This window comes from Tamandua tetradactyla, chromosome 17, assembly GCF_023851605.1.
Source record: "Tamandua tetradactyla isolate mTamTet1 chromosome 17, mTamTet1.pri, whole genome shotgun sequence".
In the NCBI taxonomy this organism is placed as follows: domain Eukaryota; kingdom Metazoa; phylum Chordata; class Mammalia; order Pilosa; family Myrmecophagidae; genus Tamandua; species Tamandua tetradactyla.
In genome coordinates this window covers 66,558,866-66,585,655 of record NC_135343.1, presented here as the reverse complement: position 1 = coordinate 66,585,655, position 26,790 = coordinate 66,558,866, and the positions used below count along the sequence as shown (strand labels likewise).

Sequence of the window (26,790 nt, the reverse complement as noted above, 5' to 3'; positions counted from 1 at the left end):
GGAAACACATCCCATTTCATGAACTGGGAGATTAATACAGTTCAGGTGGCAATACAGCCCAAATGATTTAGAGGTACATTTCAATACCTATAAAAATCCCAAAGCCCATTTAAAAAATATATAAAAGTTAACCCTTAAAATCATATGGAATTATGGGTGGGCCACGGTGGCTCAGCAGGCAGAGTTCTTATCTGCTATGTTGGAGACCCGGGTTCAATTCCTGGTGCCTGCCCATGCAAAAAAAAAAAAAAAAATTATATGGAATTATAAGAGACCTGGAGTAGTTAAAATATTGTAAGAGAACAATAAAACTGGAGGATACCCAATTTTTTATTTCAAAGCATACTACAGATCTACCATAATCAAAATATATTGCCAGAGTTTGCTCATTATAATTAATTAGTGAGACCACATAATACTTGTCCTTTCATTTCTGGCTTATTTCACTCAGCATAATGACCTCCATGTTCATTTCCCTAGTTTCATGCCTCATGACTTCATTTCTTTCTGCAGCCACTCAATATTTCATTGTATGTGTACACCACAGTTCATGCTTCTGTTCATCAGTTGATGAACAACCATTTTTCTGTACACAGAAAAATGTAAAGACCCAGTGTGTTGGTTGCCTGCTTGAATTTCCAGGACCTGGATTATTACCTGGTATACAGAATGCAGCCAAAAGGACTTATGAATGAATAAAAGAGATGAACGAATTCTCAAAACTTCCTTTCACAATAGCCTTAAATATGCAACATTATATGAGAATTATCACTTTGCAATTGCCTAGTATTTCCAATCAAGATGAAAAAATGATTGTCTTACAGAATGAAGCATTGAACACATTTATTATCTGTAATCAAGATGTGACCCCTAGAATATAGCCCTTATTAGGCTTATTCAATGTTTTAAAGGAATACAAAACATAAGTTATAGTCACCTTGAAAATGAACTGAACAGAGTAGAAATTTGGGAAAAGAATAAAGTTTGCTTTCCTTTTGAACCTTAGAACCTAGATGACCTATCCAAGCCTTCCTATTTTTGAGTTCTGATGAATTCTCAAAACAATACATAAGCAGGACTCATTCACTTACACTTTTATAAGTCTGAGTATATTCCAATGTTTTTATATCAAACCAATATCTTACATTTTGCAACTTCTGTCTCACCAAACTCATTTCTTATTTTGACAATGTGTCTTTTTCCCATATTTATTTTCAATCTATTTTATTACATTTAATTGCCTTCTCCAAGACTCTTCGTCTTTGTTAGTCAATATTTTAAGCTGCATACTGCAATACAAGTTGCATACCTGTAAGCCACATAATTTAATTAACCACATTTCAGTATCACTATCCACATTTCATATGTCCACTAGCTACACATACCTAGTGGCTTCTGTAATGGACTGGGCAGATAAAGAGTATTATCTTCATTGAAGAAAGTATTATCAGGCACACTGATTTGGATCTTAGATATTCTTCTACTTTTTTTGATAAATGATTTATTTTTTGATCCACTCTATTAATTCCTTTCTGTCTTTCCTCAAAATGTTTATTATATTTCTTTTAACCTTTAAGGTAGGAGGTTAATATCATTAAATTATTTATTTTAATTTATGTAAGCATTTTTAACAGTATAAAGACAATAATTTTCCTAGGAATATTTATTTAGCTTTGTGACTTTGGCAATCTTATGTAACGTATTAAATTATTATTTTTTCTGTAATGGAAATTTTAAAAGTATGTTTATTTAGGGGCCTTTCTCCTGTTAATTTCAGTTCCTAGATTATATTTTCTGTTTGTTACTATTTCATGGTTTTATTTATTTTTGAATAGGGAATATTGGTTATCCCTTTCAAGTTTTTAAAGTTTTCCTCCATCTTATGAAGGAAAACCATTTGTTTACTAGGTCCATGAGCTCTTTAAATATACAGTTTCTGTTTTGGATATGGTATTTTCATATATACATTTGTTGAATAATTGTGTAATTCATTCTATTTCTTTTTTTGAGAAAGCAGTAGGGATTTATAGTGTAAAAACAAGAGACACAAACACAACATATGATAACTAAGGTAAGTAGGTCTTACCACAGAAATAAAGGAGATCATAAGAGGATAATATTAGATACTATAGGCCAACAAACCAGAGAATTGAGATGAAATGGAAAACTTCCTAGACATACATGAGCAAATAACACTGAAAACAGAAGACTTCAAAAAAACAATCACAAGTAAAGACTGTAAATCAATAATCAAAAATCTCCCAGCAAAGAAAACTCTAGGACCAGATAGATGGCTTCACAGATGAACTGCAACAAGCATTCCAATAAAAATACAGTCCTGATCGAACTGTTAAAAAAACTGAGGAGGGAATACTATGTAACTAATTCTATGAAGGCAACATGATCCTAATACCAAAGCCAGACAAAAATGCTACAAGAAAACTTCAGACCAATCTCTCTAAAGAACACAAATGCCAAAATTCTCAACATAGTACTTATAAATCAAATCCAGCTGCACATTAAAAAAATTATATACCATGATCAAGTGGGTTTTACCCCAAGTATGAAAGGGAGGTTTAACACAAGAAAATCAATTAATATAATACCCCACATTATCAAATCAAATAGGGAAAAAATACAGGATCATCTTGTAGCAGAAAAGGCATTTGACAAAATCAAACATCCTTTATTGATAAAACACCTTGAAAGTTAGGAACTGAAGGAAATCTCCTCAACATGATAAAAGGCATATAGGAAAAACTGACAGCTAACATCACACTCCATGGGGAAAGACTGAAAGCCTTCCCTCTAAGATTTGGAACAACAAGGATGCTGACTGTCAAAACTTTATTAAATATTGTGCTGCAAATTCTAGCTGAAGCAATTAAGCAAGAAAACAAATAAAAGGCATCTAAATTAGAAAGGAAAAAGTAAAGCTATCGCTCTTTGCAGATGATATGATCTTGTATTTGGAAAATTTTGAAGAAAAAAACCACAGTAAAGTTACTTGATAGTAAGCACAGGTCAAAGAAAAGAAGCAGGCTCAATGGTGCCATGCAATATGAGCTTTACTGGGGACTTCTAAGAAGGCAGAATAGAAGGAACTGAGTTCACCCTGGCTGCACCCAACAATGAGAGAAGAGACAGAAAAATGACTGGGACAGCAGTTTCAGGGTATACGAGACAGAGAGTTTTCTATTCTATATAGGGAGACCCTGAATGAAAAAGCAGAGAAGCTATAATGGAGAGAATGGCATGAGTGTGCTCAGTCACAAATCCATCCTATGCTCACAGCTGGTTAGGGAGATCTTTTCTCATAGCTCTGCATGTGAGGAGTTCCCATGGGGAACTTGGAAGCCAGCAGACTTGCTTTTCCTGTGTACAAAGACCATTTATCCAGAGTGTAGTGTCTACTCCCCTTCCCTGAGACAGGCTGCTGTGGGCGCCTGTTTTTTTTTTTTTTTTTTGGCACAGACTATGAGGCTCTCCTGAGGGAGGAGGCATAGATACAGAGAGGTGCATGTCTGATCACTAGCCACTAAGAGACTTGTTTGGGGTCTGATTCCACTCTCCTCCCTGCACAGGGGACTAGAGACCTCAGTTGGGTGCAGACAGAAAGGTGAGGCAGAGGAACCCACCGAATTGTTTGCCTTGACTAACTGCCAGACATTTCCAAATTCGCTGTGAGCAGACGTAGCTGAAAATCCAGCCCCACAGATCAAGGTCATCCCAACTGGGAGTCCGGGGCCATGAGCCCATTAGGCATACAAGCAGAGGGCCCTGGTTGGAAATATATCGGGTATCCATTCAGCTTAGCCAGCACCTGCAGTGTGGGAGAGGTAGGCCTGAGGAGAAGAGATAGCTCAAGACTGCCACCTGCTGGGAAAAAGCAGAAGGTACAGTTGGACAAATTGCCTATCTGCCTACCTCAAAAGTGTATCAAGTAGAACTATAATCCCCTCATAAGATCCAGGAATTGCTTTTGTGGGTAAACACTGACAAATCAAGTCCAAAATGGGAACTTCAATGCAAATCCAAGTATCTATAAAACCTTACAAGAAAATCAATTTGTAAGATAATCTTATTAATACAATCAAATGCCTGTTTGCCACTAAAAATCATCAAGTATGGAGGAAAACTTTACAATCCTTACAAAAGAAAAAAAATATGCAAATCAATTAAGTCAAACGAACTCCAAATAGAATAAATCCAAACAGCTTACACCAAGACTCACATGAATGAGAATGTCAAAGATTGAAGAGAAGCAAAAAGTCAAGAAAGCAACAAAAGAAAAGTGATTCACTACATACAACACAAACCACGTAAGATTGAGCTCAGGCTACTCAACAGCCACCGCAGAGGTGAGAAGGCAGTGGTAAGTTATATTTAAGATTTTGAATGAAAATGACTTACAGCTAAGAATTCTTTATCCTGTCAAGCTGTCCTTAGAAATTGAGGGAGAAAGTAAAATCTTCACTGACAAAGTCAGAGAGAATCTGCCAACAAAAGACCTGTTCTATAAGAAATACTACAGGAAGTACTGTTGGTTGAAAAAAAAAGACAGGAGAGGGAGGTCTGAGAAACTACATAATTTAAGAGTGACAGCAAGGATAACTTAAAAGATTAGAAGAGAGACAAGGAAAATAATATACAGACCTGATAAATAAAAACTTAAAGATAAGATAGCAGATTCAAGAACTACCTTTACAGTAATAACTCTGAATGTTAATGGACTAAACTCATGAATTAAAAGACACATCAGCAAAATGAAGTAAAAACTATAATCTATCTATGTGCTGCCTGTGAGAGACATAATTTAAACCCAAGAATACAAATGAAAGGATGAAAAACATGTTGTGCCAGTTTGAAAAGGTTTATGTACCCTAGCAAAGTCATGTTTTAAACCTAATCCCATTTTGTGAGGGCAGCTGTTTCCTCTAATCCCTATTCAGCACTGAATGCTGGAAACTTCAATTAGATTATTTCCATGGAGATGTGACTCAATCAATGTGGCTTATTAAACTTGATTATGTGGAGACATGTCTCCATTCATTTCAGGTGGGTCTTGATTGGTTTTACTGGAATGCTTTGAAAGAAGAAGCACCTTGGAAAAAGTTAGAGAACAACAAGAGAGAATGCCATGAGATGTTGAGAGAGCAGAACACTGCAGAACCACAAAGCAGAGTCTACCAGCCAGCGACTTCTGGAGATAAAGAAGGAAAACACCTCTTGGGGAGCTGGAGAGGTAGCTAACAGATGACGCCGTGTTTGCCATATGCCCTTCCAGATGAGAGAGGAACCCTGACCGTGCTTGCCATGTGCCTTTTCATTTGAGAGAGAAGCCCTGAACTTCATCAGCCCTCTTGAATCAAGGCATCTTTCTCTAGATACTTTAGATTGGACATCTCAATAGATTTGCTTTAATTGGGGCATTTCCGGGCCTAAGTGCAACTTATTATATTCCTCTTTTTAAAAAACATTCTGTTTCTGGTATATTGAATTTCAATAGCTAGCACACTAGAACAGATATTATATGCAAACTGTAACCAAAAGAAAGTAGGAGCAGCTGTATTAGTATCAGATAAAGTAGCTCTGATATAAAGATGTATAAGAGACAAAGAAATCCATTATACATGAAATAAAAGGGAAAATACCAGTACACAGCATATGCCTCAAAGAGCTGTAAGCAGTGACACAAACAGATATTTTTATACCGATGTGCATAGCAGCACTATTCACAACCGCCAAAGGATGGAAACAACCTAAGTGCCCATCAACAGACAAGTGGATAAACAAAATGTGGTACACACATACAATGGAATACTATGCAGCAGTAAGACTAAATGAAGTCTTGAAGCATATGACAACATGGATGAACCTGGAGGATATAATGCTGAATGAAATTAGGCAGGAACAAAAGGATGAATGTAGTACGAATCTGCTATTATGACTCTGGTAAAGAGAGTCAACTTTAAAACATATGGCCCAGGAAGAATATCTGTATTCATATATAACAATGAACCACCGGCTATTGCATTTATGCAGTTAGAGTTTGCAAACAGTATCATAAGCAATGGCTTCTGTATGTTTCATATTTTTAACACTGACCTTTCATAATAAAGAAAAAAAATTATATATATACAATTACTCATCTAATTACCACTTTTCCTGGCGCTTCGTTTGCAGGAGGGAGGTCAGGTTCTCAGGATGTGGGACTGAGGTGCTTTGGTAGTGGAGGGAAGGGGTTCCCCAGGGAGCAAGAAGGGATACAATTTGTAGTTTTCAACCTATTTAGCTGTGAGGAATATGCAGAAGTGTCCTGAACTCCTAAATAAAATTTTAAAAATGAAAATAAACAAGTTCAGCAAAGTGGTAGGATATATAATCAACATGCAAAAATCAATGATGTATGATGTTTCTATACAGCAGTAATAAGTTATGTGAGGAGGTAATCAGGAAAATAATTCCATTTAACAAAGCAATTAAAAGAATCAAATATCTAGGAATAAAATTAACGAAGGATGTAAAGGACTTGACACACATAAAATTAGAAAACATTGCTAAAAAAAATCAAAGACTTAAGCAAATGTAAGGACATTTCATGTTCATGGAGTGGAAGGCTAAATGTCATTAAGATGTTAATTCTACCCAAATTCATCTACAGATTCAACACAAAATCAATCAAAATCCCAACAGCTTGCTTTGTAGATATAGAAAAACCAATAATCAAATTTGTTTGGAAAGGCAAGGTGCCCAAACAGCTAAAAACATCTTGAGAAAAAAAAGGAAGTTGAAGGTCTCACACTTCCTGACTTTAGAGCATATGACAAAGTTACATGGTCAAAACAGCTTTGTCATATGCTGTTTTTGTACTGGGCTAAGGCTAGATATAGTGGCAATGGAACTGAATTGAAGGTTCAGAAAAAGACCCTCTCATCTCAGGCCAACTGATTTCTGATTAGGTAGCTAAGTTCACCCATCTGGGACAGAATAACCTCTTAAATGGTGCTGGGAGAACTGAATATCCAAAAGAAAGAGAATCCCTATCTCGTACGTTATACAGAATTAACTCAATATGGATCAAAGACCTAAAACTTAGAGCTAGGACCACAAAACTCAGAAGAAAATACAGGGAAATTTCTTAAAGATCTCGTAGTAGGAGGTGGTTTCCTGGACCTTATAACTAAAGCAAAAGCAATGAAAGAAGAAATAGATAAATGGGATCTCCTCAAAACTGACTATTTTTGTACATCAAAAGACTTTGTCAAGAAAGTAAAAAGGCAGGCTACTCAATGGAAGAAAACATTTGGAAGCAACCTATCTAATAAGGTTTTAATATCCAGTATTTATAAATAAATCCTACCGCTCAACAACAAAAAGACAATTTAACTAACAGATGGGCAAAAGACATGGATAGACACTTGTCCAAAGAGGAAACACAAACAGATTTTCTACTTTTGTTTATTATTTTTTATTTTGGAGAAATGAAAATGGTTGAAAATTGAATGTGATGATTATTGCTCAACTAGGTTATGATACTGTGAGACACTGATTATATACTTTGGATGGGTTATATAGTATATGAACATATTTCAAAATTTGCAAGGATAAAATGGGCAAAAGTCATAGACAGACACTTTTCTAAAGAGGAAATACAAACGGCTAAAAAGCATACTAAAAGATGCTCAAACTTCACTAGCTGTCAGGGAAACTCATATCAAAACCATAGTGAAATATCATTTCGTATATACTGGAATGGCCATTATCAAACAAATAAAAAACTAAAAGTACTGGGAAGCTCGTGGAGAAATAGACACACTTATCACTACTGATAAGAACGTAAAATGGTACAGTCACTCTGGAAGGCAGTTTGGTTATTGCACAGAAAGCTAAGTATAAATTGTCATATAATCTGGCAATCCCATTACTTAGTATGTACTTGGAAGAACTTAAAAGTAGGGACAAAAATAGACATTTGCACACTGATATTAATAGCAGCATTATTCACAATTGACAATAGATAGAAACAGCCCAAATGTCTGTCAGGTGATGAATGGATAAACAAATATGGTAAGCAGAAATGATGGAACACTATGCAACAATAGAAGGAATGAAGTCATCATGCATGCATCAATGTGGATGAACCATATGACATCATGTGGAGAGAAATAAGCCAGAAAGAAAAGGACAATATTGCACGGTTTTGCTAGTATGAACTAAATACAATGAGTAAAGCTGAGGAGTTTATTTCGAGCATAGATTTTCAGGAAACAGAAAGGGGGTAAAAATTGGACAAATGATGGTTAAGGAATACAGAATATTTAATAAGGCTGAATGTAAAGTTTTGGAACTGGATAGCGCAATACTGTATGATGGTAGCACAGTGTAATTAAGGAAGCTGAGTGTGAGCATGGTTGAAAGAGGAAGACTAATGCGTGCCACCAGAAGGAAAGCTATAGAAGAAAATGTGAATGCACAGGCAAGTTATGGGGTGACTTGGCCTTTCTATGCCCTCATTTTCCACTCTGTGAAGTGGCAACAATAAGAGGAACTGCCTATTACTTAAGCCTAATAACTCTTGATCCTGAGACTTGCTAAAGACAACAGAACTTGTCATGTTGCTTACCCTCTCTTTGCCTAAGATTTCCTATCTATCAATGTGAATAATAACTATGATTATCTCCTATGTAATATTTTGTGAGAAACAGAGTACATTCTAAGTACACAATTTTGTCTGATGTACATTATGGTTTCAAGTGAGATTTATTATGACCTGTTAACCTTTCCATGCTTTCAAAAGAAAGATTAACTTCCGTTTGGGAGGTTTCTATAAAATTAGAAAGCTGTATGCAAATTGATAGCAACCATAAAGAAGAACTGAATTAGCAATCCAAGAGACCTATAAAGACCTTCAATCACCTAGAATGTGAGCTACTGCTCATAATTTTCTTACTGCCTACTATCCTTTTGAAATATTAATGAATTATTAGAAAAGCAACATCTCTACAAGCTGGTTTTCACTGACTGAAAATAAAATAACCTAATTAAAAACTTTCACCTGGTATACGTGGGCGGATGCTGCCAGCGCATTCCGCCATCCCCCAAAAGGGCGGTGCAGGTTCCCGCGGTCCCGCGTGGCGGGACCCACACCTCCGGGAGGCCCTCCGCACCCCAGGCCGGGCCAGCAACGTTTCCCGCCAGCCCAGGGGTAGCCCGCAGGAACGACGGACCCACTTACAAAGCTACAGTCACCCTCGCCATCTCATAGCCATTGTGGGCCGCTTCCGAGCTCCACGCTGTCGCTCCCTTTATTATCTCAAGCGATCTAGGCAATGGCGGAAACTCCCAGGGAGCACGAAACTCTCGCGATACTAGGCTTTTCTAACGGCGTCGTAAAGTAACTCGCTCCTGGTGTCGCTCACTCGCTGTCACCACCGAGCCGGGGGGAAGCGTGACCGATGCCTTCGCAGACACAAGGAGCCTACTCAGCCGCAGAAGCCCATCTCCCTGAGCTACCAAGGTGAAAAGAAGGAGGAAATAACCGCCATATTTCTTCGATTTTAAGGTACGTTTTCTCTACGTACCTTAACGTCTCTAAAAACTCAGCATGTGTCCAACGATGAATGGTGTGTGTCCCTGCGGAATTTGGCAGCATTTTCTCTTTCCTAGTGATTCAGGAAACCATAGTGCAGCGTAAGACTGATAGCGTTGTAGATTCGCTGAAACACAGTCGACAGAATTTCAAACCAGTTGATGAGGCGTGTGAAACCAGTCCGTCGTGAAGGGTCTGAAGGCAGAATCCCCTTTGTCCCTGAACTGTTTTTAAAAGGCTCAGCGCGGTCCTCCGTGGTTTTGGAAAAGCTGCTCTGGGCAGTTACCATGTGGTGGACCCAATCCCAAGTTTGAAATCCAGTTTTCCAAACCGGAAGAAAACAACCCTGTAACCTCAGGCACCCATGATTGTTGGTCCAGTAAACATCAACAAAGTGGCTTCCCCACTTGGGCAAGTAGTCTCTTTTCAACACTGGCAAGGTTTATAATATAGAAAACTTCATGTTAAATATAGCAGATTTACCTCCTCTTCCTCTTGAAACTCCTTTAATATGATAGGAAAGGATCTTTATAAAGGGAAAAACCCATGAGGTCAAAAAGGTGGTAAACTTGTGGAGCTGGAGTTAAGTTGACAGGAGTTGCTGCCGTAGAAGACTGGAGCTTGGAGGCCAGTGGCTGAAGCATCCTGCATGAGAATGCATCTGGAAAAGGAGGAGACATTAAAACTCTCTACCTACCTGTGCCGCTGGCAGGCATGGACCCCTGCCCCAGCGGTGACTGAGAAGTGAGCTCCAGGAAAGGAGTTTAGATGCCCACTGGACTGGGACAGAGCTCTGTTCTGAGGTCTCCTCTCAGCAGCAGCACCCAGCTCAAAAGGAAAGACTGGTGGTTAGGGTCCCCCTGCAAAATGCCGCAGCCATATCCTGGCCTCAAAGGTCAACACCCCCAGGGCCTAGGATCATCTCACTTGTCATGCTACTGAAAATCCCAGGGTCCATAGACCCCTGAATAGAAAGGGAAATAACAAAAGAAGAGGGACTTTGTAGGAACAGTGATGATTCTTATCGTATCTTCAGGGCTTCTATATTAAGGGTTTTTTTCTGGGGTATTTCTTTAGTAATAAAATTGCTGGGTAATGAAAGTTGTGTTGTTCAGCATCATAATTTAATGCAAAATTGTTTTTACAAAATGATGGAACTACACCAAAGAGCAGTGTATAATACTTCATGTTATTCTACATCCTTTTTAATTTTATCAATCTGGTAAGTGTAAAATGGTATCTGGTGACCTTAATTTGCATTTTTATGGTTCTCAGTGAATCTGAGCACATTTTGGTATGTTTATGGGCCCTTCATGTTTTCCTTTTTTTGTGACATGCTTTTTCTTTTCTTTTCCCTATTTTTCTCCTGTGTTGTCTTTTTTTAAATGACTTGTAATTCTTCATATAATCTAAATACTGATGCTTGTCAGTATCATAAATATGTTATCCTAGTTTATGACTTGCTTTTCACTTTCTTTACAGAAAATGTGATGGAAAGAAGAAACTTTATGTAACTCTTCCTGTTTGTATACTTGTCTAATTCTAGAAATCTTGTTAAGCCCTCTTATTCTAAAGATTTATCTGTAGATTGAGAGTTTTAGATATTAATTTAATCTCTGCAGGATGGTAACCTCTGTTCAACTTAATGTCTTGTCTAGGACCTCTAGAAATGATTGTTTATAAATAACAATAGTGAGCATTGTACTATAAAGAGAGTCCTTCTAGGATTGCTATAGATATATTTTGCAGGTCTTTGTTGAAGCTTCCCTTTTATTACTAGTTTGTGAAGAGGTTTTTTTTTCACTTTTTTACTTTGAAAAAAATATCTTAAATTAATAGCACATTTGAAAGTATAGTACAAAAAGTTTTTTTCCCTTAAGCACTTTAGAATAAGTTGCTCATCTGTTGTGTCTTCACCACGAAATAGTTTGTATTTCCTATAAACAAAGATATTCTCCTACATAACTACAATATATCCATTAAAATCAGGAAATTAACATTGATGCAATACTACCATCTAGTCCTCAAACCTTCAGATTTTACTCATTAGCTCAAAAATGCCCTTCTGTAACAAAAAGAACCAGTTCAGAATAAAATTTTATTGCTTGTCATCATTCTTTGTTTCATTCAATCTGGAAGCACTTAATCTTTCCTTGACTTTTAAAACTTTGACATTTCGGAGGATCACAGGCCATTTATTTTGTAGAATGATCCTCAATTTGTGTTTGTGACACTTCCACATGATCAAATTCAAGTTGCACATCTTTAGCAGAAATATCACGAAAGTAAATCACAATATTTCCATTGCCTCCTATCAAGTGGAATGTGATTTCTCTTTTTGCCTTTACTGATTTTTAAATGGTCACTTCATTTGAAGTGGTGTCTGCTAGGGTTCTCCATGGTGGAGTTAACTCTCCTGTTTTATAACTGATAATTATTTTATGGGGAAAAGCATTGTCATTGTGTGTAGCCCATTCCTCATCAAATATTCTATCTGTCCCTCACCTATCTCTCTATCTACTTATATAATCAGTATGGGCTCATGTCTTTTATTTCAGTATAATACATTATTCTCATTGCTTATTTTGGTTCATGAGTTGTTCCAATTTGGGCAGTTTCTTCAAGTTGGATTCTTTGTCCTTTTAGCATGTCCTCATGCTTTGAGCATTTAAAAATAAATTATTAAATGCTAACTTTCTTCAAATGCTTTTCTGCTTCTGTATAGAAGATCTTATGGTTTTTCTCCCTTCAGTCTGTTTCTGTAGAGAATTACATTAATTATTTGATTTTTTAACAGTAAGAAAACTTGTTTTACTGGGCTAGTGCAATTTTTATACACTGCTGGATGCAATTTGATATTATTTTGTTAGAAATTTTACATCTCTGTACATGAATGGGACAGTTCCTTTCTTCCACTTGGCTCTTTTATTATATCAGGTGTATTCTTGCCGCACAGATTTAATTGAAATGTTCCTATTTTTTCTTGTCTGTGGTAGGTTTTGTGTAAGATTAGGACTGTTCCCTGAAAGTTTAGTGGAATATCAAAAGTGCATGTAGGGGGCTGTAAGGGTAGTTCAGTGGTAGAATTCTTGCCTGCCATGTGGGAGGACCTGGGTTTGATTCCCAGACCATGCACTCCCTCCACTCAAAGAAAAAGTGCTGCAAATGGTGCTGCAATAACAGGATAGTCACGCAGAAAAAGAATGAAATGTGACTACTACCATATAGCATACAAAAAAGTGCATGTGCTTTAGTATAGATGATAAATACAAAATTGAGTGAGTATGAATTTCTTATAAATGACCTGATCTCAAGATATTAACAAATATTTAGAAAGTAAGCATCATTTTGAAAGGTTTTTTTTTTTGAGACAGAGAATATGTTAATAGAGTTTTATGTAAAATGGTTACTTTGTTCTCTTGATAGAGTCTTACTTCTGGCTTTAGTAGAAATGTAGTTACTGTGCCCTAGGACTGTAATTTTTTTTAAGTATCTCTCCCTTTCTGAATCTGGCCACTGCCCTCTTTTGATTGTGACTCCAGTACATTTATTCATGGAGATTAACAGCATGTGGTGATACTGTGTTTTCAAAAAAAAGTCATTGCCAGACTTCTGTGCTTTGAGATTAATTAGTACAGTTCTTGAAATCTGTGAACTCTTCTGAATGAGAAATGTGATGGTGTACTCAGTCTGTATTTTGTATTTCTGCATGGGAAGCACTTTGTTAGCCAGGAGAAAGGGCATGTCTTTTAGTAGCTGTGTACAGGGAACCTGCTGAACTGAATATTCAGTATAAATAAAAGCTATTCTAAGAATGTCTTGTAGGAAGTTTTTCTTCAGTACTGTGTAGTGTTTTAGGTATACTGCTTCTGCTAGACTCTTGGCACGTAGGTGTGTCTTAAGTATGAATTGAGAATGTTTATGTATATTTCATTTATTTTGGTGTATAAAAATAAATGATGTCAATAGTTACAGAATATAGCATGTTTCTGCATATTTAAGTATAAAAACACATTTGCATATGTTTATACTTACCACTTTGAAACTTGAATCATATCACATCTTGTGTTCTCAGATGTTCATAAACATCTGAATATATTTAATTTGAGTTCAAGTATTTATCTGTTGATCGCTTATCATATTTTTGACAAGTTTGAAGTATCTGTGGGTCCCTGTAGTTCATATACTCTGGAATTCCATATACCTGGAGAGACTTAAGATTTGGCAGAAAAGCATTTTGCTGTTCTATTAAAATCTCATATGTAGTTTTATTTTAAGAGTTAAATCATTTTTAGCCTAAGGTAAACCTTAGGCCTAGATGATGGCTGTCTAAAACTCTGAAATTATCATATAACTCTTGATTCTTAGGTAAATTAGATATGTAAAATTAGTCATAGTAATTTAGGTATGGTGATTCTGCTTCAACATTTTAAAAAATCACTAAAACTGATCTAATCTAGTTTAGGTATAACAGAGCTTGAGCTCAGTGAACATGGAAATTATCACTTGATGATGCTACATGCATAAGTTTTCCTTCTCTAAAATGTACAAGTGGTTTTATGTTTTAATTTTTAAAGAAATGATCTATGTAACACAGTGGGTCTAACAGTTTTCTAATATAGTAAGACTCAATTTTAGTGTCAGATTGCCCTTTCATGAAGCAAAGGAAGATTAATGTTCAGTAGGTAGTTAAAGAATTCAGTTTTATTATTATTTTGTCCTTGATTCAGGGCCATGCATGCATGGGTAAGAAACCGTTAGTGAAAGGGGAATTTAACTGCAATTGCTGTATAAATCTCTTATAAAATCTGTTAATTTGACAATATCAGGTGTGTATATTTTTACTTTTAATTACTACTCTTAATTTCAGAGCAGTACTCTTTATATTAATTTAAAGTACATTTTTACATTTTCTCTGGTTATGGAGGGTTTTTTTTCCATGCTTGACTAAAGCATTTATTTTTTTTCTTTCTAGGCTACGTTCATGGAATAGCAACAAGAAATAATATCAAGTTATTTTTGTTTTGTTTAATTTTTCTTTAGTAGGTTATCTAGGAATGTTTTGGTTATTTGGAACTGTCATACTCAAATATTTGATGTCTTAAATCTTTGGCATTGTGGATGATATGAGTGCATTTTTTGCTTATACTTCAATGACTTGATTTAAAAAAATCAAACAAGTTAATAATGAACTAGTTGTGTTATTATTGTGGTACTGTTTAAACCAAATTCCAGGATATCTGACCAGTTATTATTTTATCTATTTAAAATTAAGTAAATGTGACTGTGTGTAATTCTGTATTCTCCATATCAAATTTCTTGATACAATTCTTTTATTTTATTGATTTTTCTACAACACAAAGGTTTTTAAATTTTAAATCAAGGAGACTTTAGACATTTGAGCACACATCTTAAATGTATACAGTCCTATTTCTCTGCCTCTTTATAATCCATGTTTTTAATAGATAAAAATGCCATACTCAGGGCCTCTTAAACTGTAAATCATAGTGTAGTCCTCTCTCTTTTTCCTTTTATTAAGATTTCTGGTCAGTTCTCATATAAGTTTTATTAATAAGGCTTTATGTACAATAGGATTTCAGAAGGGCTTTAGTATTTTCCAACTTAATCCAAGTTGGTTTTATTCAGAGAATTCTCTCCCTGCATTACAAGGTAAGTAGAAGAAAGAATAAAATGAGAGCAATTCTGGTTTGTAATTTTAAGATTCTTAAACCTGCCCATGATGGTTTTCTTAGTTTATTTTAGTTTTTTAATCAATGTGTCTTAAGTCAGGAGGCACTCAATGACAAAATTTTTTTTTAAATAAGCAACACAACAACCAAGATTAACAGTGTAAAATACACAGCACATCTTTCCTATATTCATTTTTATTGACTGTCTTTCTTCCTACTGTAATAGTAAGCTGTGGTTTTGAAACTGGGTTCTTGAAGTCCTAAGATTTTCAAGGGCTCTTAATGAGGCCCATGTACTCCCCTCAGCCCTCTTAGCCAGCTAGCCTCACTTTCCTCCAGAGCAGATTCACTTCAGTCTTTTACATATTGGACATTTGCACAGGTTTTCTTAGGAATGAGGGAATTCTTTTGCTTAGTAAAGACTGAAAATACCTGGGCTATTACATAGGTCATCTCAACACTGTGTAGACATTTTTTTAATAATAATGACAACATTATAAAACTATAATTTCTAATGCGTTTATTTTTTCATCCATTCAGTATAGATGAATACACCCTGCTGTGTGCTTAGCAGTGTAATACATACTGGAAATACAAAGCTGAATAAGCTGTGCTCTAGTGGGAGATGAGAACATTTCCAAGCAATTACAGTACAATGTAGTGGTTGCTATGATAAAACTAAAGTACAAGTGGTGCAAGAATATACAGGGAAGGCTTATGAAGGTAAATGTAAGGTGAGAGTTTAAAAGGGGATGGAGGGTGGGCCATGGTGGCTCATCAGGCAGAGTTCTTGCCTGCCATGCTGGAGACCTGGGTTCGATTCCCTGTACCTGCCCATTTAAGAAAAAAAAGGGAGGTTGGGTCAGCCAGGATGTAAGTGAGCAGGAAAAAAGGTGAAAGAACCCAGGTCCCGTTTTTATGGAATCTTCTTCCTCACTGGAGGAAGACAAGCCAGTTAAAGTATGGATTCCGAGAAAACTGACTTTTTCAGTTTGCTAAATCTGCCAGAATGTAATATACCACAAATGAGTTGACTTTTTTGATGGGGAGTTATTTGGTTGCAAATTTACAGTTCTAAGCCCATGAAATTGTCCAAATTAATGCATCAAGAGAAAGATACTTTCTCTGAGGAAAGGCTGCTGGCAGTGGAGGTTCTTCTCACATGAGAAGGCACCTGGCGATATCTGCTGGTCCTTCTCTTCTGGGTTCTGGCTTCAAAATGGCTCTCTCCATATGTCTCTGGGCATTTCTCTCAGTTTCTCTGGGCACTCTGAGTTTTATCTGTCTTTTATCCTCTCATAGAGTACTCAGCAAGGGAATTAAGACCCTTCTTGAATGGGCTGGTCACATCTCCATGGAAACTACGCAATCAAAAGATCCCATCCAATAATAGTTCTGCGCTCAGAAGAATGAATTAAAAGGACATAGTCTTTTCTGGAGTACATAACAGATTCCAACCAGCACACTGACCATCCAACCAGCACACTGACCATTGTCATTATTGTCACAACCTAATGTCATACTGGTGCCATACAAAGTTGAAGGATTTCCTTTAGAAATTCCTATAAAGCAAGTCTGGTAATAATAGATTCTCTCAGACTTTGTTTCTCAGTTAATTACAGATATGATTGCCTTTGATAGTAAGTCTGGAACAGGTAGTGAATTAGGTTGAATATGTGACTTATTTAGTAACTGCCTTCTTGGCTTTGTGCTATTGGCTTGAGAATTTGGTCAGGTCTTCTCACATACCATCTCATCTTTTCCATAAGTAACCCAATCATTTGATCAGTTCATGTAATGTGGATGAGTTTGGGTTGAGAAGTGAAATTTAGCAAAGTACCCAGAGGTACTTTGTTTTCAGATATATCTATTTAAAATGAAAATATTTGGAGTTAATTTTGTAAGCAGACTTAAACAAATAGTATAGAGACTTGAAGCTGATCTGCATTTTGCTTACAGTTTGGGCAATCATGCAATTTAAAATCCTTGATAATCCCAATACCTATGTCATCTTAGTCTTGTCATCTATTGATTGTCTTCTCTCACTCATGTTGAAATTTTCTGAGTTCTTGGTTATAACAAATAATTTCCTATTGTACCCTGGGCACTGGGTATTATGTTATGTGGCCCTGGATTCTATTAATAACTTCACTTTGCCTGAAGTCACCTTGTTGAAGTGTAGTCTACAGGTCCAGTTGGAGGGAGATGTTCACCTCCCTTCTGGGCTTACCTTACAAAATAGACACATTACAAAATAGAGCCTTGAATGGTTCCACCTCTCTTCACCCTGCCTCAGCCCCATCTGGTAGCTGATAAGTGGGATGGAATGTCCTGCTCCCTACTTGGTCTTGCTGATACCAGGGAGGGAGGGGATGCAAAGGGTTGACTAGCTCTGTGTTGCCCTGAGTCATTCTACCTCACCGTTGCTGTGTGAGGATGGAGGTTCAGCTCCCCAGTGTGCCCTGCTGACATCACCCATACAAAAGTGAAGCACCAACTCCTGCCACCTCACTCTGGCTTGTTGGTGCCAGCTGAGGTGAACATTCAGCTCCCCATTCAGTCCAGTTGACAACTTGAGCAGCCTTTTCCTTTGTTTTTGGGGTGTGGGGATGTTAGAAAAATCCCCTGCCTGGTAAACCCCAGACCTTGGCTGTCAAATGCAAGGCTGAATCTGAGGAGGATAGAGATGTCTCTACATTGAGTTCAATCCTTTCTGCCAAAGTATCTCCAGTAGCAGAGACCCAGAGAACATGGAAAAGAACAGTCTTGGAGACAAAACTGAACCAGTGGTCAGTGAACTAGTAGTGCTGACCCCTGCCCCAACATGCAGCAGCTCCTTCACTACCCGTGGTGTACAGACAGATGGGTGACTCAAAATTCCCACAAACTATTGTGAAGCCTCTGATTCTCACCCACAAAATTGAAACCTTTGTTATCCATTTAGGAGCAGAACCTTTCCCTGAGGGTTGCTATGGTACTGAAAGAGTTGGAGAAGCCACTAAAGACTGGCTTCCAACTGGGCTGAGTGAGAATCAGGTGGCACTTTGGGAGGGGACAGCACATCCACTAAGCTAGATAAGAAGATGAATCTCCTGAACTGTGGGAAGTATGCCCATAAAGTAGGTTCTCCTCCATGACCTATGTTAAGAGGTATAATGTAAACTTTAGCCATCAATTCTAGCTGTAGAAGAAAATTAGTCAAGTATGGGTGTGCTAGTGTGGGCCCAATCAAAACTCTGACATAACCCATGCCAAGACCCAGGGCAAATGCCATCAGCGTAAAGAACATCCTGAGGTTCAGATACTTATAATTATAACAAAATACTCTCCCTAACATCTCCCAGAATTTTATCAGTGAGAAGTAGGTGTAGAGAATGTACCTGGGCAGCCCCAATATAGCTCCACTCACTCCAAATTTTACATGGCATCAACCTTCTGTTCCTGACTAGTTGCCCTAGCCATTGGAATGTAGAGGGGGTCTATGAGTTCGTCACTTTTCTTCAAGGCTGCCAGCAGACTGCAGAGTGGTTTCATTCCCAGGAGATTGATGGACAACCCCTCTTATTACTTAAACAAGAATATCTTTGAGTTCCATGAGCAACAAGCTGGGCCCTGTTCTCAAGATTTGTTCCAAGTCGGATGTCCTCGAGGAGATCTAATGTGGCCTCAGGCAAAAAACAGCCTAAGGCAGGCATTCACCACTGTTCTAGTTTGCTAGCTGCCAGAATGCAACATACCTGAAATGGAATGGCCCTTAAAAGGGGGAATTTAATGAGTTGCTGGTTTACAGTTCTAAGGCCGAGAATTGTCCCAATTAAAACAAGTCTATAGAAATGTCCAATCTGAGGCATCCATCCAGGTAAAGATACCTTGGTTCAAGAAGGCCAATGAAGTTCAGGGTTTCTCTCTCAAGTGAGAAGGCACATGGCAAACACAGTCAGGGCCTCTCTCTTAGCTGGAACGGTACATGGCAAACACAGTGTTATATGCTAGCTTTCTCTGCTGGCTTCCGATTTCATGACGTTCCCCGGGAGACGTTTTCCTTCTTCATCTCCAAAGGTCGCTGGCTTGTTGACTCTCTGCTTCGTGGTGCTGCAGCATTCTCTGCTCTCTCTGAATCTCCCATTCTCCAAAATGTTTCCTCTTTTATATGACTCCAGTAAACCAATCAAGACCCACCCAAATGGGTGGAGACATGTCATCACCTAATCCAGTTTAACAACCACTCTTTATTAACTCACATCGTCCAAAGAGATAATATGATTACAGTTTCAAACATACAATATTGAATAGGGATTATTCTACCTTAATGAAATGGGATTTTGATTAAAACCTGGCTTTTCTAGGGGGCATACATCCTTTCAAACCAGCACAACCACTGTCTAGGATATAACCTGGTACTAGCAGAGACTTTGCAGGGGTGAAAGAGCTGACCCAATTATATAAATCTGCTGTAGAGGGGATTGCGGAGACAGGGAAGAGTAGTGCAAAAACTAATCAAAAGGTTACACCTGCAATTGGGCATGCCTCATCTCAATGGAGATAATCCAATCAAAGCTTCCCACCTGCAATATTGAATCTGGATTAAAATAGATGGCTGCCCCCACAAGATAGGACCAGGATTAAAACCTGGCTTTTCTGCAGTACACAACAGCTTCAAACTGGCATAGGCACTATCTCATGGTTAAAAATTGTAGGAGAAGCCAAACAGCCAATTTACATCACAATCTTTAACTATCTAAAATAAAACACACAAAAATAAAATCCTGGAGTAGAGAGATAAACTGTTTTCCATGGATAACTAGCAGATCAAAAACTTCAAATATCCAGATTGCAAAAAAATTGCAACATATATGAAGAAGCAGGAGGTGGTGACCTAACCATATGGATAAAACCAGAGAAACTATCACTGAGGAAGCATTCGTAATCATTAAGTCGATTCTCCTAGTTTCATTGAGCTAAAAGGAAAACATGCACAATTAAGGGAACTAGGAAAACAATATGTAAAAAACAGGATAATTTCAGTAAAGAGCTGGGCATTTTGAGTAAGTGAACTGAAATTCTAGAGATGAAAAATACAATACCTGAAAATTAAATAAATGTCACTAGGGAACTTCAACAAGCAATTTAAAAGGCCAAAAAAGAAAAACAGATCAGTGAACCAAGAAAAGAAAATTGTACTTATTCCAGCCTTGTAGCAAGAAAACAAAAGAATGAAAAAAGTGAACAAAGCCTATGAGACCTGTGGGACATCATGAAGCATACCAACATATGCGGCATGAGAGAGGAGAAAGGGTCAGAAAGAATATTTAAAGAAATAAAGGCTGAAAAAAATTCACAAATTTTCTCCTTACTCTGTATTATGTTGTCTAGTCAAGGTTTTTTTTGGCTGTCCATATATTAGAAATGGATATTCAATATCCACAGAATAACACTGAAATTTTGCATGGTATTATATTGAATCTATATATCAAGTTGGGTTAAATTGAGATCTTAATAATATTCTTTTCCGATAGCCTTAAAAGGAATATCTCTAGATTTTATTTAGGTCTTTGATTTCTTTCATTAATGGCTTATAGTTTTACCTATGTAGATCTTGTACATATTTTAAATAGCCATGTACATGGTGTCATGTTTTCAATTTCAAACTCTGTTTATCTCATTTCTGTATATAGGAAAACACTTGATATCTATATCCCACCTTGTGCTGGTTTGAAAAGATTTATGTACCCTAGAAAAGCCATGTTTTAATTCTAATCACTGTTGTGGGAGCAATGGTTTCTCCTAATCCCCATCCAGTATTATAGGTTGGAAACTTGATTAAGTTATCTATGTGGAGATGTGACTCACTCAGTTGTGGGTATTAAACTTGATTAGATGGAGATGTGTCTCTACCTATTCTACCTGAGTCTTGATTAGTTTACTGGAATCTTATAAAAGAGGAGACACTTTGGAGAGAGTTCCCTTTTGAGAACAAGGACAGAGATGCAGAACCACAAAGGAAGAACGAGAACCACAACAGAAGGATGAGAGAACCACACAGTCCACCAGCCAGTGACTTTTGGAGATGAAGAAGAAAAATGCCTCCTGGGGAACTTCATGAAGCAAGAGGCCTGGAGAGAAAGCTAGCAGATACTGCCATGTTCGCCGTGTGCCTTTCCAGCTGAGAGAAATGCTGAGTATCATCGTCCTTCTTGAACCAAGGTATCTCTCCCTGAATGCCTTAGATTGGACATTTCTATAGACTTGTTTTAATTTGGACAATTTCATAGCCTTAGAACTGTAAACTTGCAATTATTAAATTCCCCTTTTTAAAAGCTGTTCCATTGGGTGGGTCACAGTGGCTCAGCAGGCAGAGTTCTCGTTTGCCATGCCAGAGACTTGGGTTCAATTCCCAGTACCTGACCATGCAAAAAAACCTGTTCCATTTCTAGTATATTGCATTCCAGCAGCTAGGAAACTAGAACACCCTTGTATCTGACAACCTGGCTATAATTGTTTACTATTTCCATGAGGCTTTTTTTTCTGTGAATTCTGTGCAATTTTTCACATAGACAATCATATCATCAGTAGCAAAGACAGTTTTATTTCTTCCTTCCCAATCGGTATATCTTTAACTGTATGCAGATATATTTCATTTTATTGTCTTATTGCATTATATAGAATTTCAAGTCTTTGAGTATGATAATGATTAAGAATGGTAAGGGGAATATTGTTGTCTGCTTCCTGAAATTAAGGCAAATCCATTTCATTCACCACATTAAGATGTTGGTTTTGATTTTTATGTGTGTGTGTGTGTGTGTGTGTGTGTGTATGCTCTTTTCCTGTTGAGCAAGTCCTTCTCCATTATTAGTTTGCTGAGAGGTTTTGTCATGGGGTGTCAGATTTTGAAAACTGCTTTTTCTTGATCTATTGATAGGATAATATGATTTTTCTTCTTAACCTGTTGATATGACTGATTTCATTAACTGATTTTCAAATATTGGACTAGCTATACATACCTAGAATTACTCATATTTGTTCATGGTATGTAATTTCATTTGCCAAATTTGACATTTTTTGCAACTATGTTCATAAGAGTTACTGCTCTCTGTTTTTCCTTCCTAGTAATGTCTTTGTCTAGTTTTGGTATTAGTGTAATGCTACTCTCATAGAAGAGTTAGGAATTGTTCTTTTCACTTTTATTTTCTGGAAGAGGTTACAGGGAATTGATATAATTCCTTTAAATGTTTGGTAGCATTCACTAGTGAAACCATCTGAGCCTAATGCTTTCTGTTTGGGAAGATTACAAACTGTAGATTCAATCTTTTTAATAGATATATGCTTCTTCAGGCTATGTATTTCTCCTTGTGTGATTTTCTCAACTTATGCCTTCCTATGAATTTGTTCATTTCATCTAGATTATCAAATTTTGGAGTATTGAGTTGGTCATATCATTCCTTAATTATTATAATGTCCATGAGATCAATGGATATGGTCCCACTTTCATTTCTGATAGTAGCAATTTCTGTCATCTCTTTTTTTTCTTAGTTAACATGGATAAAGTTTCATGAATTTGATCAGGCCTTTTTAAACAGTCAGGCTTTGGTTTGGTTGTATTTCTCTATTTAAGTTCCATTCTTCAAATTAACTGATTTCTGCTGTGATTTTTAGAATTAATTTTTTCTACTTATTTAATTTGGATTAATTTTTTTTCTATTTTCAGTTTCCTAAGCTTAGATTACTGATTTTGGTCAATGGTGTACATTCCCCTCAAAATACTATTTTGACTGTATTATGCAAATTTTTTTGTAGTATACAAATTTTGAAATAAATATTCATTTTCATTTAGTTCAAAATAGTTTTTAACTTTTCTTGAGGCATCCCCTTTTACTCATGTATTCTTTGGAAATTTATACTTTAATCTACGAACATTTGGGGTTTTCCAGCTGCCTTTCTCTTACTAATTTCCGTTTTAGTTCTGTTGTGATCTGAGAGCATACTTTGTGTGATTTCTATAACCACAGAGTACCTGGCACCATATCTACCAGAAAGCATGTGCTGAATGAATATTGTTGAATAAAGTGATGAGTAAGAAGACAATGAGTATGGTATGTGACTATATCTCAAAAATGCATTAAGGAAGGGTGAAAAAGAAAATGAGTAAACAAAAACATGAATTCTGTTGAAGTTCATGTTACTGCATGGAAAGAATATTTATATCCCCAGTTAAGAGTTCTTTTCTGAATTCTAAATTATTTGAATGTTTCAATGTTGTTTCACTTCGCTAAAGCTGCTAGAGTGCAATATACCAGAAATAGATTTGTTTTACAAAGAAGATTTATAAGGTTTCAAATATTAACTTTTTTTAAGTCTGTGAAAATGTCCAAATTAAGGTACCAGCAATAGGATATCTTATAGGTTTCTCTGTAACATGGGAAGGCACATGGTGATGTCAGCTGTCCTTCCCTCCCAGCTTCTGGTTTCAAATGGCTCTCTTAGTTCCTTCTGGCATCCCTAGGGCATTTTCTCTCTGCATCTCCAAATGTCTGTCAGTTGACATCTCTACTATTTGTGTCAGCTCATAGCTCTCTCTATGTTTTCTTCCTTTTATTCTCTTCATAGAGGACTCCAGCAAAGGAATAAGACCTACCTTTAATGGGATGTGTGCTGGTTTGAAAGGATGTATGTCCCCTAAAAAAGCCATGTTTTAACCTAAATCCCATTTTGTAACGGCAGAATAATCCCTTTCAACACTGTATGTTTGAATCTGTAATTAGATCATCTCCCTGGAGATGTAACCCAATCAAGAGTGGTTGTTAAGCTGGATTAGGTGATGACATGCCTCCACCCATTTGGGTGGGTCTTGAGAAGTTCTGGAGTCCTATAAAAGAGGAAACATTTTGGAGAATGAAGGAGATTCGGAGAGAGCAGAGAATGCTGCAGCACCATGAAGCAGAGAGTTTATGAGCCAGTGGCCTTAGGAGAAGAAGACGGAAAATGCCTCCCGAGTAGCTTCATGAAACCAGAAGCCAGCAGAGAAAGCTAACAGATGACACCATGCTTGCCATGTCCCCTTCCAGCCAACAGAGAAACTGACTGTGTTTGCCATGTGCCTTCTCACTTGAGAGAGAAACCCTGAACCTCATCGCCTTCTTGAACCAAGTTATCTTTTCCTGGATGCCTTTGATTGGACATTTCTATAGACTTTTTTTTTTATTAATGAAAAAGAAAAAAAAAATTAACACAACATTTAGAAATCATTCCATTCTATATATGCAATCAGTAATTCTTAATATCACATAGAGGTATGATCATCATTTCTTAGTACATTTGCATCAATTTAGGAAAAGAACTAGCAAAACGACAGAAAAAGTTATTGAATGTTAATATAGAGAAAAAAATAAAAATAATAATACGAAATAAAAATATATATATATAAAAGGGAAAAGAAAAAAAACAAAAGACACAAACAAACAAAAAAAACTATAGCTCAGATGCAGCTTCATTCAGTGTTTTAACATAATTACATAACAATTAGGTATTATTGTGCTGTCCATTTTTGAGTTTTTGTATCTAGTCCTGTTGCACAGTCTGTAACCCTTCAGCTCCAATTACCCATTATCTTACCCTGTTTCTAACTCCTGCTGGTCTCTGTTACCAAAGACAGATTCCAAGTTTATTCTCGAATGTCAGTTCACATCAGTGGGACCATACAGTATTTGTCCTTTAGTTTTTGGCTAGACTCACTCAGCATAATATTCTCTAGGTCCATCCATGTTATTACATGCTTCATAAGTTTATCTTGTCTTAAAGCTGCATAATATTCCATCGTATGTATATACCACAGTTTGTTTAGCCACTCGTCTGTTGATGGACATTTTGGCTGTTTCCATCTCTTTGCTGCTATAATAACGCTGCTATAAACATTGGTGTGCAAATGTCCGTTTGTGTCTTTGCCCTTAAGTCCTTTGAGTAGATACCCAGCAATGGTATTGCTGGGTACTATGGCAATTCTATATTCAGCTTTTGGAGGAACCGCCAAACTGCCTTCCACAGTGGTTGCACCATTTGACATTCCCACCAACAGTGGATAAGTGTGCTTCTTTCTCCGCATCCTCTCCAGCACTTGTCATTTTCTGTTTTGTTGATAATGGCCATTCTGGTAGGTGTGAGATGATATCTCATTGTGGTTTTGATTTGCATTTCTCTAATGGCCAGGGACATTGAGCATCTCTTCATGTGCCTTTTGGCCATTTGTATTTCCTCTTCTGGTAGGTGTCTGTTCAAGTCTTTTTCCCATTTTGTAATTGGGTTGGCTGTCTTTTTGTTGTTGAGTTGGACAATCTCTTTATAAATTCTGGATACTAGACCTTTATCTGATATGTCGTTTCCAAATATTGTCTCCCATTGTGTAGGCTGTCTTTCTACTTTCTTGATGAAGTTTTTTGATCCACAAAAGTGTTTAATTTTGAGGATCTCCCATTCATTTATTTCTTTCTTCAGTGCTCTTGCTTTATGTTTACGGTCCATAAAACTGCCTCCAATTGTAAGTTTCATAAGATATCTCCCTACATTTTCCTCTAGCTGTTTTATGGTCTTAGACCTAATGTTTAGATCTTTGATCCATTTTGAGTTAACTTTTGTATAGGGTGTGAGATATGGGTCCTCTTTCATTCTTTTGCATATGGATATCCAGTTCTCTAGGCACCATTTATTGAAGAGACTGTTCTGTCCCAGGTGAGTTGGCTTGACTGCCTTATCAAAGATCAAATGTCCATAGAAGAGAGGGTCTATATCTGAGCACTCTATTCGATTCCATTGGTCGATATATCTATCTTTATGCCAATACCATGCTGTTTTGACCACTATGGCTTCATAATATGCCTTAAAGTCCGGGATCGCGAGACCTCCAGCTTCGTTTTTTTTCCTCAAGATACTTTTAGCAATTTGGGGCACCCTGCCCTTCCGGATAAATTTGCTTATTGGTTTTTCTATTTCTGAAAAATAAGTTGTAGGGATTTTGATTTGTATTGCATTGAATCTGTAAATAAATTTAGGTAGGATTGACATCTTAACTATATTTATTCTTCCAATCCATGAGCACGGTATGCCCTTCCATCTATTTAGGTCTTCTGTGATTTCTTTTAACAGTTTTTCGTAGTTTTCTTTGTATAGGTTTTTTGCCTCTTTAAATTTATTCCTAGGTGTTTTACTCTTTTAGTTGCAATTGTAAATGGAATTCGTTTCTTGATTTCCCCCTCAGCTTGTTCATTGCTCGTGTATAGAAATGCTACAGATTTTTGAATGTTGATCTTGTAACCTGCTACTTTGCTGTACTCATTTATTAACTCTAGTAGTTTTGTTGTGGATTTTTCCGGGTTTTCGACGTATAGTATCATATCGTCTGCAAACAGTGATAGTTTTACTTCTTCCTTTCCAATTTTGATGCCTTGTATTTCTTTTTCTTGTCTAATTGCTCTGGCTAGAACCTCCAACACGATGTTGAATAATAGTGGTGATAGTGGA

General features: G+C 36.9%; 1 protein-coding gene, 1 long non-coding RNA gene and 1 pseudogene across 4 annotated transcripts in view; 2 read left to right on the top strand and 1 right to left on the bottom strand.

Annotated features, from left to right (window-relative positions):
* Window positions 1–9,364, bottom strand: part of LOC143661342 (uncharacterized) — a 69,361-nt gene extending 59,997 nt beyond the window's left edge. For both annotated transcript variants that reach the window (XM_077134885.1, XM_077134886.1), the window contains exon 1: window positions 9,239–9,364. The gene's annotated coding sequence lies outside the window, so the exon portion shown is untranslated. The remainder of the gene's footprint in view (window positions 1–9,238) is intronic.
* LOC143661354 (uncharacterized) overlaps window positions 9,154–26,790 on the top strand; it is a 39,222-nt gene continuing 21,585 nt past the window's right edge. Inside the window, exon 1 of one of the 2 annotated variants that reach the window (XR_013164522.1) lies at window positions 9,154–9,565. This is a non-coding gene — a long non-coding RNA (uncharacterized LOC143661354). The remainder of the gene's footprint in view (window positions 9,566–26,790) is intronic. The other variant, XR_013164523.1, reaches the window with a different exon arrangement.
* On the top strand, window positions 10,248–25,024 carry LOC143661712 (polyhomeotic-like protein 1 pseudogene; annotated as a pseudogene).